We start from the raw sequence: 19,358 nt of genomic DNA on the forward strand, positions 1-19,358 counted from the left end.
GCTCTTTTGTTTAAAAAAATTAGATGACTTCTACCTCTCAGCCTAGATTTCCAAATTCTTGCCTGGAATCTTGCTGTGGGGAAGAGGGCTAAGTCCAATGAGAAAGATGATACATTTACAACCTCCTGACCTGTTCTTAGAATGAATAAAACTTGACTTTCCCAGAGGGAAACTGGAGAATGCAGAAGAATGAAGGAATCTTATGGTTCTTTCAAAGTGAAGACAGCACAGGCAGTTACCCCATGGGCCACCTCTTGGCAAGTTTCCTCTTACAGGGCTTTGCAGGCCCCTGTTCTGGGGAGAAGGAAGAGTTTCTCAACTTTCACCATAGTTTGTAGCAACTGGTTCTGGGATAATTTAATTGAAGGTCCCACTGCTAAGGAGAATTAAATTAAGGTTACAAATCTGGACTTTTAATATCCTGACTTTAAAGTTCATAAATCACTTTTATAATCACTGGATTCTATTGTATTTCCTATTTTATTTAATAGTTGTTATTCTTCTTATTTCCTGGGTTAATTAATCTTGGGAAAGATTGAAGCACCAAATTAGGCCTCAAAAATGTAGCTTAGAGAGAAGTATCTGGAAATCCTCTGGATCTGAGAGTGTTGAAGATTGCATTAGAGAATCAATCTACTGGTCTAGGAAGACTTTGAAAACAGTGTTCTAGCTATTGCCTTAGAGCTTGATTTTCAAGGGACAAAAGACACAGAGACAGGTGCTCTTGATGTAGCTCAGTGGTTAGAGGATCCACTTATAGAAGACTCAAAGCTCTGTTCCCAGAAGAGCGGTCAGTCAGTCACTTAGTTAAGGAGACAAAACAAAAATCTGGAAGCCCATATTAGATGAGAGGTCAAGTAAATAGTTCAAGTTGAAGTTTGCACATAGCAATGCCAGTACCAGTAAGTGAAAGTCGGAGAAATAGCAAATCTTAAAACCTGCACTGAAAACTAAAGTAGGAAACAATAGGGAATCTGGCCCTTTTCTCTTGTAGGAAAGATATAAATAGAAAATCTCCCATGAGATGGTCTTGCTCTAACCCAATTGTTCTATGTATAGGAATCAACTCAATCTGGGATTCAAAAATAGCCAAATAGTAATTTAAATATATTGTGATTCTATTTTGATGCTACCCTAAGTACTTGGAGAAAAAAAGTATGAAGCACCCCAGGAAAAATCACTTCATCCTATACAAATTTAAATTTATTAAGCACAGTGAGAAAGGACCCATGGGTGGGCATGGACCTCCATAAATTCATTTGAATTCAGAGACAAAGATGTAGAGACATATAGAGCAATCCAATTTATGCATGTCTGACATACATCTAATATAAAGTTGCTGTAGACTCTAGAGAAGATAATTAAAACATTAGAACATGATTAGGAATTCCAGAGCTTTTAAAAACAAACTTATTTATATTTAGGAAGTCCTGGAAATTAAGTAGATGAAATAAAAATTAAATAGATTAAAGAAAAAAATCACTTAATGTGTAGGCTGATGGTGTTTAAAGTGTAGTAAACATAAACCATAGAGATTTTTGAATTGACATAGAAATTAAGCAAACCTACCCAGAAGGCAGTGTAACTAGTGGAACCTGAGTTCCTGAAAGCAGCGCTGTGAAATAACATCCTTGCAGTAACAAAAGTAACCTGGACAGGTGTGGCCAGCACAGCTCTCCCAGGAAACCCAAGGACTTTGAGGAACATAACCAATTTTACTATAAACAAATTACTAAGGAGATTCTGGAGAATATTCTTCATGAAAAGAGAAAACTACCACCAGATGCCTAAAATTTAAAGCAAAATTGGAGTTGGGCAAAAATTTTGTCAAATTTATCAAGAAAGAAGGACATCAGTTCTGAAGATAGGTGATAAGGAGCAGTTTTTAATTAAAAGGAAACAAATCAGTAAACAAGACAATATGTAACTGTGGTGCCATGGTTTTGGTTTTGAGTGAGGCTCCTGAGGCCAGTGGGGATGAGGTTACCACAGCTGCCTCTGTCTTCTCAGAAAACATAAGTATCTGTTGGCTACAGCTCAGAGTACTAGCTGTAGGCAAGTTTGTGTTTCACAGGAATCACACTTAGAAACGCTGATTGACATCTCCCCATCTCTTTTACTTCTTCCTATCCCCCATCTTTCCCTCTCCCCTCTTTTACCTTCCATTCCCCTCCCCTCCCTCTCCCTCCCTCCCTCCCTCCTTCTTTCCCTCTCCCTCTCCTTCCCCCTCTCCCTCCCCCTCCCCCCTCTCTCTGCCGTGGTGTGTGTGTGTGTGTGTGTGTGTTGTTTTACTGGAATCAAACCAAGGACTTATCACATTAAGAGTCAACTTTTCTACCAACTCTTCTACAATGTACCATGCATAACCATCAATGCCTAGCAAAGTGAATTTTGGATAAATATTGTACACAAAAAGCAAATCCCAAGATGCAATCAATTAAATAAAAAACAAGAAATGATGGTGAGGAATCTGTGTTTGTTCTAAGATTCAAGAGGTTAAACTGTATTCAATGTGACTACACTATTAGAAAACAATTTTGGTTATTTGTGAAGGAAATAAAAATACCACTTGTCTTGTAATTTATGTCTATTACTTATTTCAAACAATTATGAAGTTATTAGGTCATAAATGCATTTTAACTTTATTACTTAATAAACAACACAAAATTACTTAGAAAACTAAACATTTTCCTTTTTGCCTAATGATATTGTAAAAAACTATTTTCAAGACACTAAGAGTACTAGGAATCAAAACTTTCTGGAGGTATCTGTCACATAAGTTAGCAGGGAATGACAAGATATGAACTGGTCAGTTTCTATTTTGCTAAGTCTGTGTGAGAACTTATATTAGTTCTCAGCTTGGCACAAGACAGAATCATAGGGAGGAAACTCAAAGAAGGGGTTTTTAGATTAAGCTGGCCTATTGGTGTGCTTTGGTGGGGGTTGTCTTGATTATGCTAATTGAGGCAGGAAGACTAGGCCACTGAATATCACCAGTCCCCCAGGAAAGAACCATGGAGCCATGTGCATTTACATAAGAGCCGTGTGCATTTCTTAACCACATTTGTTTTTGACTGTGGATGCAATGTGACTGACTGCTTCAATTCAGTTCAGGCTGCTGTGATTCTCCACTCAATGATGGGCTATAACCTAGAGTTCTAAACCCAGTAAATTCATTGTTCCTTAAGGTGCTTTTGTCAAGGTGTGTTGTTCTAGCAACAGGAAGAGACACTAAGTCAAATTAGAATTTCTCAAGGAAAAGATTAATAAAAGGAAAAAGTCCATATCTTCCAAAGTAGAAAAGGTAGGAAACCAATGTCAAGCATAAATAGTTTTTTTTGGTAGAACCAAAAAAGAAAAAAAAAAAAGGCATTGAATACAATATTAAAATGAGTTAAAAGTATCAATTATTCCAATTCATTGAAATTCTATAAAGATACTCCAATTAAAGAATACAGATATGATTAAATAAATACCTGAAATACCATGCAAGTTAAATTTTAACAAAAAAAGTTTAATTAATTAGAACTTTGAAACTGGTGAATAATGATGGGCAATAATTTTATTATAATGTATTTGACAACTTCATGGGCTGGTAAAAATTCTGTAATGTTTGTGTTTTGAAACATAATTAAGTTAAAAAATTTAAAACTGTTATATGCATGGGGTGTAGGGCATCCCCTGCATGTGTGGAAGTCACAGGTTAACTCACATTCTGGTGACTTTCTTTCTGCCATGTTGGACACAGGAACTAATGTAAGCCATCCTAACCACCCAGTCCATTGAAAGAAACTTTTTCAGGAACAAAATGGGATTTATTATGAACTATGGTTAAGCCTTAATTCAGTTACACAAAGTTATTTAGAACATACCTCAAGTGAGCAACACTGTTAACTGGCCAACCTCCCAGAGCCCCTGGGGACTGGACTTCCAACCAAAGAGTACACATGGAGGGACCCATGGCTCTGGCTGCATATGTGGCAGAGGATGGACTTGTTGGATATTAGTGGGAGAAGCAGCCCTTGGGCTTGTGGTTGTTTGATGCCCCAGTGTAGGGAAATGCCAGGGCTGGAAGGTGGGAGTGGGTAGGTAGGTAGGTAGGGAAGCACCCTCATAGAGGCAAGGGAGGAGGGATGGGATAGAGGGTTTCTGAAGGGGAGACCCGGATAGGAGAAAACATTTGAAATGTAAATAAAGAAAATATCCAATAAAAAAGAAGACCCATCCCAATAGTCCATTTTTCTTCACAACTTCTCAATCACAGTGAAATAACAACATGTCAAACAATGAGTACTAACAGCATTGTTTTAATTATTTTATTGGTCTAGATTTATTTTACAGAATATCAGGTTTCATAAAGTCAGTTATGTTTAAGTCCATATTTTGACATAGTCTTTTAAATATATTTTATTATTTAAAACAAATTTTATATTTAAATATATTTTGATCATATGCTTCCCCTCCCCCAAGTCCTTCTAGATCCTCTTTATTCCTGCCCACCCAGCTTCAAGTTCTTTCTCAAAAAACAAAGAAAAGCTAATACAACAACAAAACCCCCTAAAACTAAGAGAACTTAATAAAGACACACACGCACACACGCACACATGCACACGCACATACCAAAAAGCACCACACTATAATGAAATAAAAATACTCACAAAAAGTTGTGAAGTTCATTTTACATTGGCTATCTACTTTTGAACATAAAGCCTATCCTGGAGTGGTTGATATATCCAGTGTTACTCTATTGGAAAAAACTGGGTTTCCCTCTTCTAGCAGGTATGGTAGCGCACTTGTTAACCTTTACCCTCGTGGTTGTTTTCTCTCATTCATTCAGTTTTTTTTTTTTTTAAATATAACAAAGTAAAATATAATAAGATAAAGTAGAAACTATCATCCTGAAGTTGGACAAGACAAACCAACAGAAGGGAAAGAGCCTGAGAGAAGGCATGAGAATCAGAGATACACTTGTTTGCACACTCAGGAATCCCATATAACCTGGAAGCCATATATATATGCACAGTGGACCTAGTGCCAGACCCATGGTGAACCTGGTGCCAGACCCATGGTGGCACATACACTTTTCATCCTGTGTCCTTTCTTTTCTCTCTCTCCTTTTTTTTTGTCTTTGTCGTGACTAGTCTCATAGTTTCCTCCAATTTCATTTCTACTTTAATATCATTTACATACATTAATAGGTTTGTATCTCTATAAAAATTCTAGGATCTGCAAATGAGAGAAAACTGTGACATTCATCTTTCTGACTCAAGAGGCTCTTCTTGTATTCATTTTTCAGCAAATGACATATTTTTCATTCTATTGAATGCAACTCAATTGTGTATATACACCATATTTTATTTATCTGTTCATATGTGAACAAACATTTTGGCTATCCTTCTACACAGCTACTGTGAATAATGCATTGCAGTTGGCATGGAGATGCAGTTATCTCTGTGATATATTGGCTTATAGACCTTTGGTATATATCCAGAAGTAGAGCTATGTGATGTGTAATTTTGAGTTTTTTGAGGATCCTCCATACTGGTTTCTGGTACAGATGGACTAATTTATATTCCCAGTAGCAATGTACAAGTATCCCCTTTCTTCACCTCCTCACCAACATCTGCTGTTACTTGTTTTAGGATAACCATTCTAACAGAGGTAAGATGGGTGGAATTTCACTGTAGTTTTGATTTGCATTTGGATATTTGAACATTTTTTATATGTTCGTGGCAATTTGTACTTTATCTTTATAGAAATATATATGTATTATATTAGCACATTTACTAAGTGGGTTGTTTGGTTTAGGGGTATTTAGAATATTTTAGTTTATTATGTAGTATTGAGAAAAATCTTTACCTATATCCTGAAGGTTTTCTCTTTTCAGTTTTAGAGTTTTAACATAAAGTATTTCATCTATTTTGGCTGTACTGTGTAAAAGCTAGATCTAGATTTGTTTCTTCAAAAGTGGGCATCCATTTCCCCAGTACCACTAGGTAAAAACCTCCATCTTCCCTAATGTACTTTTGCAACATCTTTGTCCAAATCAGATAGATACAGTTGTATGGGTTTAATTGTATGTCTTCTCGTTTGTTCAGTTGCTCTTTGAGCCTATTTGTTGTGCCAGCATCATGCCATTTTCATTATAATAGCTCTATACTATTATTTGAAAACAGGTATAGGGATACCCCCAAGCATTGCACAAACTGGAAGGGTTTATGATTACTAAGTCACTAGCATAGATTGCTGGAGGAACCCTAGGCGATGTGGAGACAGATCGACCCATATGTGCAGCTATGGGAAAGACTAAGGCACACCCAAATACTAAAATAAGTGAGAATTAAGAAGAAACCAAGTATTATGATAGCAAAAAACTTCACAGAAATTAATATCTACCTTTCAACAATAATTGTAAATGTCAGTGCTCTCAATCTTCTAATTAACATACACAATTCCAAACTAGCAGATGGGATGAACAGGACTCATCTATATGTCACCTACCGAGGAAAAGAATACTTAATGGTTAAAAATCTTCTCACTAATTAAACACCAGACCACTTAAGAATAGTTCCCACCAGTTGTTGAAGTCCTCCCCAAGCATATTCAGAATGCAGGTAAACAAGGGCTCCTTGCACACTTTGTAAAGAAAGATTCTCACGATACACAAAAAAGAAAGACTACATATTAATCTCATTCCTGAGAATAGCAAAAAAAGAAAGAAAGAAAAAAGAAAGAAAGGTAAAACTGAATTCAGACAGTTACTTTGTTCTTGCATGTTTGTATAAATATAAGAGGATTATTCCCTCATGTTAACAAATTAGTGAAGCAGTGAAGGGTTCTATGACTCCCTCAGTAGATTTATAAAAAGTACTTGCTAAAGTGAAAGCTTCCGATGCAGTTTCTTATCAAAGTAGTAAAAGATGCTGAACTTGATGAGGTGTAATTATATTAATTTGATAGAAGTACACTCTTTTTAAAATATGATGCATGTCTTCTTTAGAAGTAGAAAAGGAAAAAATGCTTTCTACTAAGGCTACACTCAGTCATTGATCTGTTAGTTGCCATATATGGAATTAAATTCAGTATGAGGAATCAAATAAAAATAGGAGTAGTTAGAAGAAAATACAAAACTTATTTCTTAAGAATATTATTGATTTTACAGAAAACTCAAAGGAATGCATTAATATATTATTGTTAGGAATGTTTATTTTTTTAAAAAAAAACTATTTAAAAATTAATTTCATCAGCAATACTCTGAAACATTGAAACAAAAAAGTTTAATTTTTTTCCAAAGCAGCTACAATGTACTTCTAAGGCATTTAATGGAAAAATATACAAAGCTTTTATTAAAAATGCCAACACTTTATAAAATATTAAGGATGACTTAAATAAATGGAGATTGCTAAAGTAAATGTTTAATGGGTGTAAGATAATATGGTAAGAATATTCTTTCTGCCTGATAGGGATTTCCTGGACTTGGATAAGCAAACTTTAAGATTTATAGAGAAGAGTTAAGGGCCAATAGCCCCTCAGGACAAAGGATAAGGCAGGGGTGGGTCATGGATCTTGCCAAATGTAGCACTGAAACTCACTGCAAAGCCACAGTGATTTAGTCAGTGTGGAGTTGGCAGGGGAGTCATAGACCAACAAGCCAGAAATAAGGCCAGCAGAGAATGACTGATAGCAGGATTGGTGCTACAGTCTTTGAGAGGAAAGGATGCTCAGGAATCACTCAGAGGAAAGGGAAATCTAACTCCTTCTCACACCAAATTAAATGTAAATTCCTGTGCAGTTGTAAAGACATAAGACAGAAGGTTCAACATACCATTAATGTCATTTCTCCAATGACAACATCGTGTGAAACCATACTGTAACATCAGGGCCATTGTGTTAGTCAAGACAAAAACCATTGGGGAGATTCTAATCTCTATTGTCAGGATATCAGCAGTTCACTCCAAAATATGAAACACAGTCACTAGCGGCTGTCTAGTCCAATTGTCAAACAACAAACATGAATCAGTAGCAAGTGGTATGATCCAGAAGAAAACTTGACCACTGAATCGGCATTAGTCTGAGGAAGTGGCAAGGAACATCCAGAATACCATGAGAAGTTCTTTGGTGCTTTTCTCTCTAAGTCATAACAAGCAAAGATCAGCAAAGATGAGCAAAGCATTGCAAAGTGAACCAATGGAAGAATATCTCACTATCTGTGGGGTTACATTTATTGGGGTTACATTTATATTTTTCTAAACATCATGTGCCCTCTCAAGTGTCAGCTCTATCAAAGCATCATCATCTATCTATCTATCTATCTATCTATCTATCTATCTATCTATCTAGATATCTAGATATCTATCTATTATCTACCTATTGATCTATCTAAATATCTATTATCTACCTAATCATGTATCATTATCTATCTGTCTATCTATCTATCTACTATCTATCTATTTTTATCTATTTATTTATTTTTGTTTTTTGTTTTTTTTGTTTTTCAAGACAGGGTTTCTCTGTGTAGCCCTGGCTGTCCTGGAACTCACTCTGTAGACCAGGCTGGCCTCGAACTCAGAAATCCGCCTGCCTCTGCCTTCCAAGTGCTGGGATTAAAGGCGTGCGCCACCACTGCCCGGCCCTTTGGTTAATCTTTAATCTTTAGAGTTTTACTTTACTGGGAAGTGGGTCCTCCGACAACCAGGTGGTTATGGCTGTGAAGGAACTAGCGGCTCCTGGGATGAGCCAACGGGAGCTGGAAACACAGCAACCGGTCACTACAGGAGCAAGATAGAGAGAACAGTCTGGTGAAACCAGCTCGGGAGCTCCAGTCCTGCTGGAGAGCTTGCCAAGACAAACGGGCTTAAAGCGGGAACATGGCGGTAATTATAATCCCAAATAAAGGAAATAATTAAAAATTATTGTACTTTTATTTTTAATTTCAAGTTCATGACCAATTGAGATAGATGTAGTTTCCTACTCAGGGAATTTTGTGCACCCAGAAACTACAGATTATCAAATAATAGTTTGGGCCAGGTGTGGGATATTTCCCCTTGAATTGCTTGTCATAAGTGTGTTTAGAGACCCTCAAAACAATAGAGAATATTCCTATTACTCTAGTCTTCCCTCCAGAAGTTGATGGTAAGACTGTTGCTGAAGATAACATAATCATTGGTCATATGATGTGGAAAACTCAACCTTGGCAAGCTCAAAAGCCTCAGGAAGAAATCCACAACTGTTACTCTGTAATTGATGTCATATTAAAATGTTCTGTAAATTTATCTCTCCATATTCAAAGATTAGTGCAGCTCTCAGATTTATCAAAGAAATTTCTTTGTGTAATGGATATTGGTTAAAGCAGAAACACATACTTAGTGAAAGATCAGAGACTAAATATCAACAGAAGTGCTCAGTCATAAATGGCATTACTGTATCATAGCCCTCCCCAAGACTCAAGGATCATCACAGAGAAAAGGATGGCTGGAATGCAAGATACAGAAGGATTGAAAAACAACAGTGTTGTCTCAAAAAGACAGGACTGCTGAACTCAGGAACTCATATCCTCATGGTTGCTGCCCATTGTATAGCAATTTCCTCCAAGATTAAGACCTTACTACACATTGGAAGGAAGCTTGCTAAAGTACAGGATAGTAAAAGGGAGGTAAATCAACAAAATGTTTTAAGATGGAGTTTTAAAGGGTGGGGAGATCAGAATATTCTTAGGCATATGCTTGCTAAGACAGAATGTTTATAGGGAGGTAAAACAAAAGAATGATCTGAGGTGTAATAAAACACTCCATCTTGCAAAGCTACTTCCTCTGGAAAAGTAAACTTAACTGAATGGCTTCAGGAAGTCCCTGAAACTGACCAGATTCACTAGATTCCTTCCTCTCTATAGAAATGATAAGGGCCACGGGAACATAGTATCAGACAAATGGCTGCCTGGAAGAAGCACAGACAAGCTGCACTGCATGAAAGGAACAGAAACCAGCTGAGCTCTCTTTAAAGGACATTTTCTAAATGTTGAGCTGTCTGCTGGGTGTGTAGTGTGTTCCTGATTTCTAGCTTTTGTGGTCCATTATCCATTTTATACTAGGTTGGATTTGGGGGTGCAACTCTTTTCCACTTACTTTTGTTTCATACATAACTTCCCATGCATATTTCTATAAGTAACCTTGAAGCTCTCATTGGTTCATGATGTTGGATTTGCATGGTATCTGTATATTTGTCTATTGTTGGTTCCCTTCTGGGGTCAGCAGACATTTGTTTATATCTCCCAGAAATAATGTCTCATAAGACCTGCACCAAATCAAGCCAGCTAATGCATGAAAAAGGAAGTTATAAGCCCCATTTCTAAACTGAAGAGCTATGGGCAGTTGATGTCTTGTGGAGGAGGTTCAATTTTCTTTTAAAGTCCTAGTAGGTTGGCCATAATTGGATGGATGAGCTCACACTGGGGATATAAGGACAGCACAAATAGGAGGTGATGAATGATGAAATAATGATAACTGGACACAAAGTTGTAACATAGGAGGTTGGCATAGGTCCAGACACAGGTGGGGTGAATGTGATGTTAATAAAATTTTAAGAAAGAAAAGAGCTTTACATTGAGGTTTCTTGTTTTGTTTTGTTTGTTTTGCTAATTTCTCAGTTCCACTGTTAAAAAAAGTTGTGTGTGATTTGAGTTCTCTACTCTGCTCCCTTTGTTTCTTCAGCAGTCTGCTCAGCTAACGCCATTTTCTCTTAGTCTCCACTGTAGCACATGTACATAAGTGTAGCATACCTACATATCATCTCAATAGCAATAGATTCTGTCTCATTTTGTTGTTAATTTCAAAATTATAAAACTAGGTTTGAGTCTAGCATTTTTCAAACAGATTCTTGAACACAAACAATTTTTTAAAACTACAAAATGTGAATCTTCACAAAACCCACATCAACCTCTACGTTTTAGGATATCTATGCTGTGTAGAGTATCCTAATCATTAACAGATTATGTTCCTCTATGTGTTGAAGTCATCCTTGATTTATTTTATCAGTACTTTTTAGATTCTAGCTTGCTCAATCTGTGTCTTGTTATGGTTAAGTTGCAGTACTTAATTTCTTTGTAGTGATATTAGCTTTAGTGCTTTTGTTCATTCTCTTTTCTATCTTTTTTTATTTTTTATCTTCTTTTCTGGAAGTTGAGCACTTTATCCCTAAAAGGCAAGCCCTTCTGCCACTCTGCCTCAGATTTTCATGTGCAAGGTTCTAGGATGTACCACAACCATTCACTTGTAAGTATATTGTTTATCAAGTTCAATCAATTTCCTTCCACCACGAATTTTTCTCTCAGCTTTTATGAAACTCATCAACTTTTAAACATTTCTAAAGAAATTTAGAATATCCTTGTCATCTAAGCATAGGAAAAAATTTCAAAATAAATAAAAACTGCAGAACTTATTACAAAGGTCAGTAAATTGAGTATGATGGAGCAGGGAATTTTGTTTACCCATATCACATGGTGAATGAGAAATAAAATTGTATTTTCATTTCTACTATTTTTATGTTACAATAAGAAATTCATATCCCAAATATGTGGCTTTGAAAATTCAATACTAAAAACTAGTTAAGGCACTGAGAAAGAGTGCAAATGAATTAGATAAGTATTTAATTATAAAGATGATTTAAATGATTATTAAGCTAACAACAGTTAACTTCATATAAATCCTCAGTTGGCTGTGGGCTCATGAGCTTTACCACGACTTCATTACTGGATGCTGACAGGTCAAATATTGTGCAGATCTATTTATATACAACCTTAAGGCAATTAATTGGAAAAATCAGTAAAGAAGAAAAAAAAAGATAAAAAGGCATGAAAACAGAAAGGGGCCTAATTGGGAAAAGAAAAAGGTCAACAGGAGTAGGAAGAAGAAAACAGTAACAAAGCGAATAGATAAAAATCCATTGCATACAATAAGTATATCTAAGAATGTCACAATGAAACACATGTACAATATATATCAATAAAAGGTGCAAAATCATGGTATACTTAAATGACACCATACTTTAGAATGATGGCCATGATTAGCACTCAGCTGTATACTTCAAAATAGTTAAATCATAAAAATAGTGTCAAGAGTAACAGCAAGTCAGAGAAAACATATGCATAAATATGGTAAGCTAATTAAATATTTCATTGTTAGAAGTATATAGATATATGACATAATGTAAAAGTAAGAAATTCAACTGACTGATTATCTGGGATTTTATCTGGGTTTGAGCATTGTAATGGTTTCTATGTACTTGGCCCAGGGAGTGGCACTTTTAGAAGGCGTAGCCCTCTTGGAGTAGGTGGCCTTGGAGTAGGTGTGCCACTATGGGTGTGGGCTTTAAGACTCTCATCCTAGCTACCAGGAAGCCAGTATTCTACTAGCAGCCTTCAGATTAAGATGTAGAACTCTCAGCTCTGCCTGCACCATGCCTGCCTGGATGCTGCCATGTTCCCATTTTGATGATAATGGACTGAACATCTAAACCTGTAAGCCAGTCCAAAATACATGTTGTCCTTTATAAGACTTGCCTGGGTCTTGGTGTCTATTCACAGCAGTAAAACCCTAACTAAGACAAGGATACTTGGGACATTAATCCTGTTGAAAATATTACTTTCTTCTTCAGGTATTAGGTGCATACATGCTCATTGTATCAGTAGTTCTTGAACTATTATGTATTATAATGCTCCTTTGCTTGACTTAAAGCATGATATATATATATATATATATATATATGTATATATATTATGGTATATACATACAGTATATATATATATATATATATATATATATATATATATATATAGTACATATGTGTGTGTGTGTTTTATTTACATGCATATATGTGCACCACATGTTTCTGGTGCCTGTGGAGGCCACAAGAAGGCATCAGATTACCTGGAACTGCAATTACAGAAATTTGTGAGCTACTATATGGATTCTGGGAATTGGACCAGTGTCCTCTGTAGAAACAGTATGAATTCATAACTGATGAGCTATGTCTCCAACCCTAGAGTTATGGTAGTTTGACATTAAAGAATGAGAAGCTTGTGTGTATTAGCTTGAACATAAGATTTAGTTATAGAAATTGACCTAAAGGGGAAGTTGAATGTGACCAATACAAACTTTGTGAACTCTTAGTGAAATAAAAATTTTTTAAAATAGTAGGGAAACTAAGGAAAGAACAGAAAGAGCAAAAAGGAAATAAAGAAAAAGAAACTGAGTCAAAGAAGTAAGAAAGCTCTGATCACCAGCTTTTAAAACTGATCTCCATTGTCTAGGTAGAGCTGGGTGCTTACCTGCTTTTCGTTTCATGGCTTCATGTTATTTCTATATTTTCTGTGGCAACTTTATTTATAACAATTGAACTAACTTCTTGGCTATATCTATCATAAATTTTGCCTTTGCTTATGGAACTTCTTAAATGCTATTTCAAAATTGTTCTCCTGTTACACTAAGAATGATTAAATTGCTAATGTTGATACTGTATGTTGAATGATCTCAATCTGAAATTCAGAATGTTCCAAAACTGAGTGCTTTGATACCACAAATGGAAAATATCATCTTATATTATGGGTTGGATCATAATATAAACCCACTAGGAAAATATCCCATAAAATTAGCTTTGGGCTAGAATATAAAGTATATGTGGAACATAAGTTATATGATCTACTTGAGCATCTATCCTTTCCAAGACCTTATTATGTATGTGTAACTATTCCAGCATCATAAAAATCCCTTCTATCATAAGCATTTCATATATGGACTGTTTGAGTTTAATGATAAATAAGAATAATGAGATTCTTTTGTTTTCTGAGGTACTATTGCATGTTTTGGTAGTTTTTGTTTTTTATTTTCTGAAATTTTTTCTGAATTTTTCTGAATTTTTTTCTGAATTGTTTTTGTTTTTGTTTTGTTTTGTTTTGTTTTTGAGTTTTCCTAATGAAGGAGATTGATGATGGTGTTCTTCAGGTTTGGTAAACATATTTTATGTTACGGATGGGGTATCCCTTGTTGTTGACTCTTAGGTCACTCTTAACATTTTCTAGTCAGGCTATGACCATGTCCCTTCAAGGTCTTCTCAGCATGATCCCTGAAATATCTTCCCATGTTTGTTTGCAATATAGTCCTTGATGTCAACCAGAAGTGCTAACTGAAGGCATTATAATGCAAGCCTGGACACACATAAATAAGATCCTGAAAGTATACATATTGTGGAAGAACTTTGTGTCTAGGGAAATCTAGAGTTTGGTAAAATAGTTCAACAACAGCCCTACAAAACTATAAAACCAAAAAGAAACTCCTGATATTATTATCTGGGTGATTCAATTTATTTAAGAAATATTCAATACACATTTGCTGAACATCTATCAGATATACAGCAGACGACCAAGCAGATATTATTAAATAACTGGAAGAGACAAGTAGGTGCATTTAACTGGAATTTGCCATTTACGGATGCAAGCTTGTGGGAGGTGAGGACCTAGTGCCCCCGCCCCATGCCTCAATTTTCCTTAGCACTTTATCTGGCGCATTAGTATTTATATGCCAGTATAGTAATGACATGTCTTTAATCCCAGCACTTTGGAGGCAGAGGCAGATGTACCTCTGTCAATTTGAGACTATCCTGGACAACTTAGTAAATTTCAGAACAGCCAGAGGGACATAATGGTATCCTGTCTCAAAAATCTACACTTGTATCTGTACTCATTAGCAATTAACAAGTATTTGTGATGATGCATTTAACACATATGTGCTGCATAAACAAATGCATGTGCCTAAATTCATACATTGTTTCTTGCTGGAGCCAGAGGTTGAGCGCTGTGTCCTGACTATGTTGGAAGCATAGCCATTTTTTGGTGCCAAAGCCATAACTATCATGTCATTCAATCCCTACAGATGCAATAGAGAAACTAATATCCTTTCATATAGTGAGGAGTTTGGGCCTCAGAGTTCTTTGGTGCTCTACCCCAGATCATGGCTGGATCTGTCCCTCTCACATTTTGGGTGCAATTCCTTCCCACTGCACAGCTTTTGAATTGTGCCAGAGTGTTCTTGGCTTCCTATGAGGGAACAGTTTAATTTATTGATTAAGTGTGCCTCCTGGTACCAAGCAATTGCTTTAGCTTCATCACTCCATTCAACTGATTTGATTTTAAAGAATTGACCACACTGGATAGTTATTTTAATGGCAAATCAAATTATTCCTCTCCAATTTTTTCCCCTTTGACTATCCAAATGTCAGGAGCTTCCTAAGTGACTAGCGTTAGACATACTTAATTACAGTCCAAGATCAGCTGCCAATTGCTTGGAAAATCTTGGGTCAGTACTCACCTTCTTTAAGCCACTATTATCTTATCATTGAAGAGAAGATACTACTTTGGGCCTTGTCTTGTCCATCAGAAGATTTAATGAAACATGTTTGGTTTGTAATATAATAAGTGGTCTTTAATGAGTTTTGCTATAGATGCTGATATTGCATTAATTATAGCTATGTTTTCTTTAATATTTAATTGGAGTATTATCTCTCTTGAATGACCTTCACTGACTTCTTTTACCTGAATAATGTTTTTTTTTTGTTTTTGTTTTTTTTTTTTTAAAAAAACAGGAATAGTTAAATATTTGCTTCTCATTTGATATTGTTCCTTCCTTATGGAACTTTTGTTATGTTCTAGATTGGCTTAAGGCTTTTATTTTCTATCTCCTCTCTTATAATTACAATTTTGGTACAAACTCATTCATTATTATTGCCTGCCCCTTCTTTGTGCCTAACATATCAGAGTTGTGTGGAGTTTGTTGAATTAAGTGAATTTGTCAAATGGGGATTTGTTGTAAATTGCATAGATTCATCTTCTGGGCATCCTTACTAATGCTACTGTTGGTACCACCTCAAATGTGCAAAGAAAGTGTAGCCTTGAGTTAGTTTTCTTACTTTCCACAATGTTTTTTTGCATTGGATAGAGGGTAGCTGTGTGTGTGGTGGGGAATGAACCTAGAGTCTTGCACATAGCACTTTATTACTTAGTTGTATCCGAAGCCCCATTACCCTCCCGCCCCCCATTTCAATTTTTAGACAGGGTCTTACTAATTTGTCCAAGTTGGCCTTGAGCTCAGTTTGTAGCCACGACAGGACTTGAATTTGGAATTCTCCTGCCTCAGTATCTTGAGCAGCTTGGATTGCAAGCCTATGCTCACAGGGACAGCTGACGGTATCAGTTTTTAATTTTTGTGCCTTTTTTTGGGTTTGTTTTTTTAGTGTTACATTGCAGACCTTTTTCTTTTTCTTCCATAGGACTTTATAAAAAAGACTTACTTTTCTTTAGACTTGTATTGCTCACATCACTCTAAAGTATACATTTATCAGCCCGTCATTAATACATTACCATTTGACTATCATTAGGCTGTCACTCTGTAAAACCCCTGAGAAAGAAAGAGAGACCTTATTTTAAATAGGCCTGATACTTTGCTAAAGAGGTTAGTGCACTATCTAAAATTCTATTCTTGACAAGAATAGGCTTTTGAAATATCAAAAAGAAATGAAATTTAGAGGTGCTCCCTAACAATGAAAGGTCTGGGAAGAATAGTCAAATGGGGGAGAAAACAGTCTAATCTAAAACACTACCAAAGCACAAATCTCATATAAGAGTTCCAGGGAAGTTATTGTGAAATAATTTAATATGAAATAAGAAGAACCTGAATGACCAGATTGAAGTTAAAGTCAAGAAATCCACATAAAGAAAAATTATAGTTTAAAGTCCCTGAAGGGGGCTGGCAAGGAGAATCTGGTTGAAAGCACACTTCTCTTTCGTAGGTCCCAAGTTTGCCCTAACACCCCCATCAGGCTGCCTATACCTGCTTGTTACTCCAGCTCCAAGGAATTTGGTTCTATTTCTTTTGGCCTTCATGAACATCAACACTCTTGTTTATCTGCTGCTACAATATATATACAATTTTTTTAAAACTCTATATTAAGTCTCTGAAGATTCTCTGGTCCATTTTTAGTGGCTGTAGTAAGATTTTTATTTTTTGTATTAAAATTTTAGATACTAGAGTCTTGGCTAGATGACAGAAGGAAGGTGAGACATTTACTAACCCTTTCCAAAGAAATGCTTGAGAAGAGGTGGCAGGAAGCATGCCTCAGTTTCCAATGAAGTCTTGAGACAACACACTAGAGGTAGTGTATGAGATGTATGTTAAGATACAGTTTTCTGACTTCAGAACTATTTGAAAATGATACTTGGGAAAGCATCACAAGCAATGCTGAAGGATTACCCAAGATTCTAGGTCACTGGGCAGTTTTTCTAGGGACAGTACTGTCTCTGGGACAATAAGACCTGGGCCAATAGTAAAGCCTATGGAATCTTACCAGCTCCGATGGAGTCAAGTCAGCTTTTTCTATGGATTAGAGCTCAGTCCTGCCCATTTGCTTCATTGTCCAGATGTCACAGCAAATGACAATGAGAAATGACGTTTAGTTTCTTGTGCCAAACATCAGACAAATTTGTATTTTTGGTTACAGCTAAATATTGATCCAGTAAATGTCTCAACCAGGAACAGATAGCAGTCAAGTTAGAAGTTAAGGCAGTATGGCTCCTAATGCTGCTTCTTTGAAAAATTTCAATCAACTGCCTCTAGCTTTCGCTTCACAAAACTTTGACACATGTCCCTTGACCTTTACCAACTACCCTTTCACGTTTGACACTTAACATTTGCTACGTGATTAAAATTCAGCGTTAATTAATTTCAATGCTATCAGTTAAGTTATATTTAGCTAAGAACACTCACTTTTGTCTTTTGTGAGTAGCACTGCAGCGCTATTACAAAGAGGTAGTCAGGAGGGCAACAGAGATACGAGAAGAGAAGAATGATTCAGTGTGCGGATAATTGTTTCAAGTGAAATTTAGCTTGGTATTTTTGTTCCTGTCCTCAGCAGAACTGAGATTTAGCACCTCCGGCTGGCATTTAGCCCCCACCCCCACAGAGAAGGAGGCTGTGCTGGGTGGATGCTGAGAATGAGCCACACCAGAATTAAATTATAGCACAGTTCTAACACTGGCAAGGGTTTTCTCTGGCCAGCTCGTGTGTACAAACCTGGTAATGCCAAAAGAAAAGCAAGGCATTGCTAGCAAGGCTCTCCATATGGTGTAGCACTGGCCTGAATGATGGGGGTTGAATACTTGATAGAGAGTTACTCTCTGAAACAGTGGCTATTTCTCACACAACCTTGTTGGATACCAGAATACTTGAGCGTAGCAGATTCAGACATTCAATCTTAAAAGGCTACCTGTGAAGTCATCTTAATGATGCCTTATGTCACAGTGTGACCCAAATACTTATTAGCAATAGATACCACACCTATCTCCTTTTTCTATTCTCCTGATTTTTTTTTTTTCAAGGAACAATATGGTTTTTTTTTTTTTAAATTGGCTTCTTTATTTCACACACCCTCACCTTTTATAAATACATTATGGTAACAATGTGGTTCACTAAATCTGCATCTCAAAATGCTATAGAACCATTATCACTGTTGTTCTAGTATGAACTCAAAGTCCTTAAGTATGCTGTACCCATGAAATGCTTCTATCATGTGCAGGACTGAAAGACAGGACTACCCTCAGTTAAAGAAACACACTTTGCAATTTAGTTGCTGAAGATACAACTACCCATTTTGTATTCCCCTAGTTGTTTAAAATAATTTTTTGAATTATAGTAACTCAACTTTTACATTGCAGAGTCTGGCCTCAAGCCATTATGGCCTACTCAATTAATAGGTAAAGCAATTTGATTACATATAGTAGATTTTGGATTCTTGAACAACAATAATAAGAATTTAGCCTCCGTTTCCAGGCTTTATTCCAGGTCAAATAACAAAGCACCCAGGTATACCAGGCAAATGTCCCTGGTGATATACCATAGTAGTAACTGACCTATGGTCTTAGGTCATATCCTAAGCTATGTTTACTTTTGTGCCTAAGGGAACACTGAAAAGCTGATTTTGGTCATAGCACAGAAGAACCTACTCAGCATTTAGCATGGTGTGTTTGGCTCTTTCTGTGTTCCCTTATCAGCATCCTATTCTTGAGAACCTGTAAAGTCTTTTCATCATAGAAAACATCGCTGGGTAGAGCTCTGTGCTCAAGTCCTTAATGTGGGTCTTCCCTTGCCTCTTTCTCAATTGACTATGCTCATGTGATTATCTTAATAGTTTTGTATCCTACACAGATTTGCCCCTTGAACACAGATTCACCTTTCACATCGGAATGACCTCCTAATTCCACTGACAAAATGGTCAGGAGTGCATGTGTATCTCCCATGGCCTCCTCTGGTTTGGGTCCT

The 19,358-nt window shown here is 36.3% G+C and overlaps 1 protein-coding gene across 3 annotated transcripts in view; it reads left to right on the top strand.

Moving 5' to 3' along the window:
• Sugct (succinyl-CoA:glutarate-CoA transferase) overlaps positions 1–19,358 on the top strand; it is a 719,395-nt gene that overhangs the window by 589,847 nt on the left and 110,190 nt on the right. The window lies entirely within an intron of this gene.

Source organism: Arvicanthis niloticus, chromosome 8 (assembly GCF_011762505.2).
Source record: "Arvicanthis niloticus isolate mArvNil1 chromosome 8, mArvNil1.pat.X, whole genome shotgun sequence".
Taxonomy (NCBI): Eukaryota; Metazoa; Chordata; class Mammalia; order Rodentia; family Muridae; genus Arvicanthis; species Arvicanthis niloticus.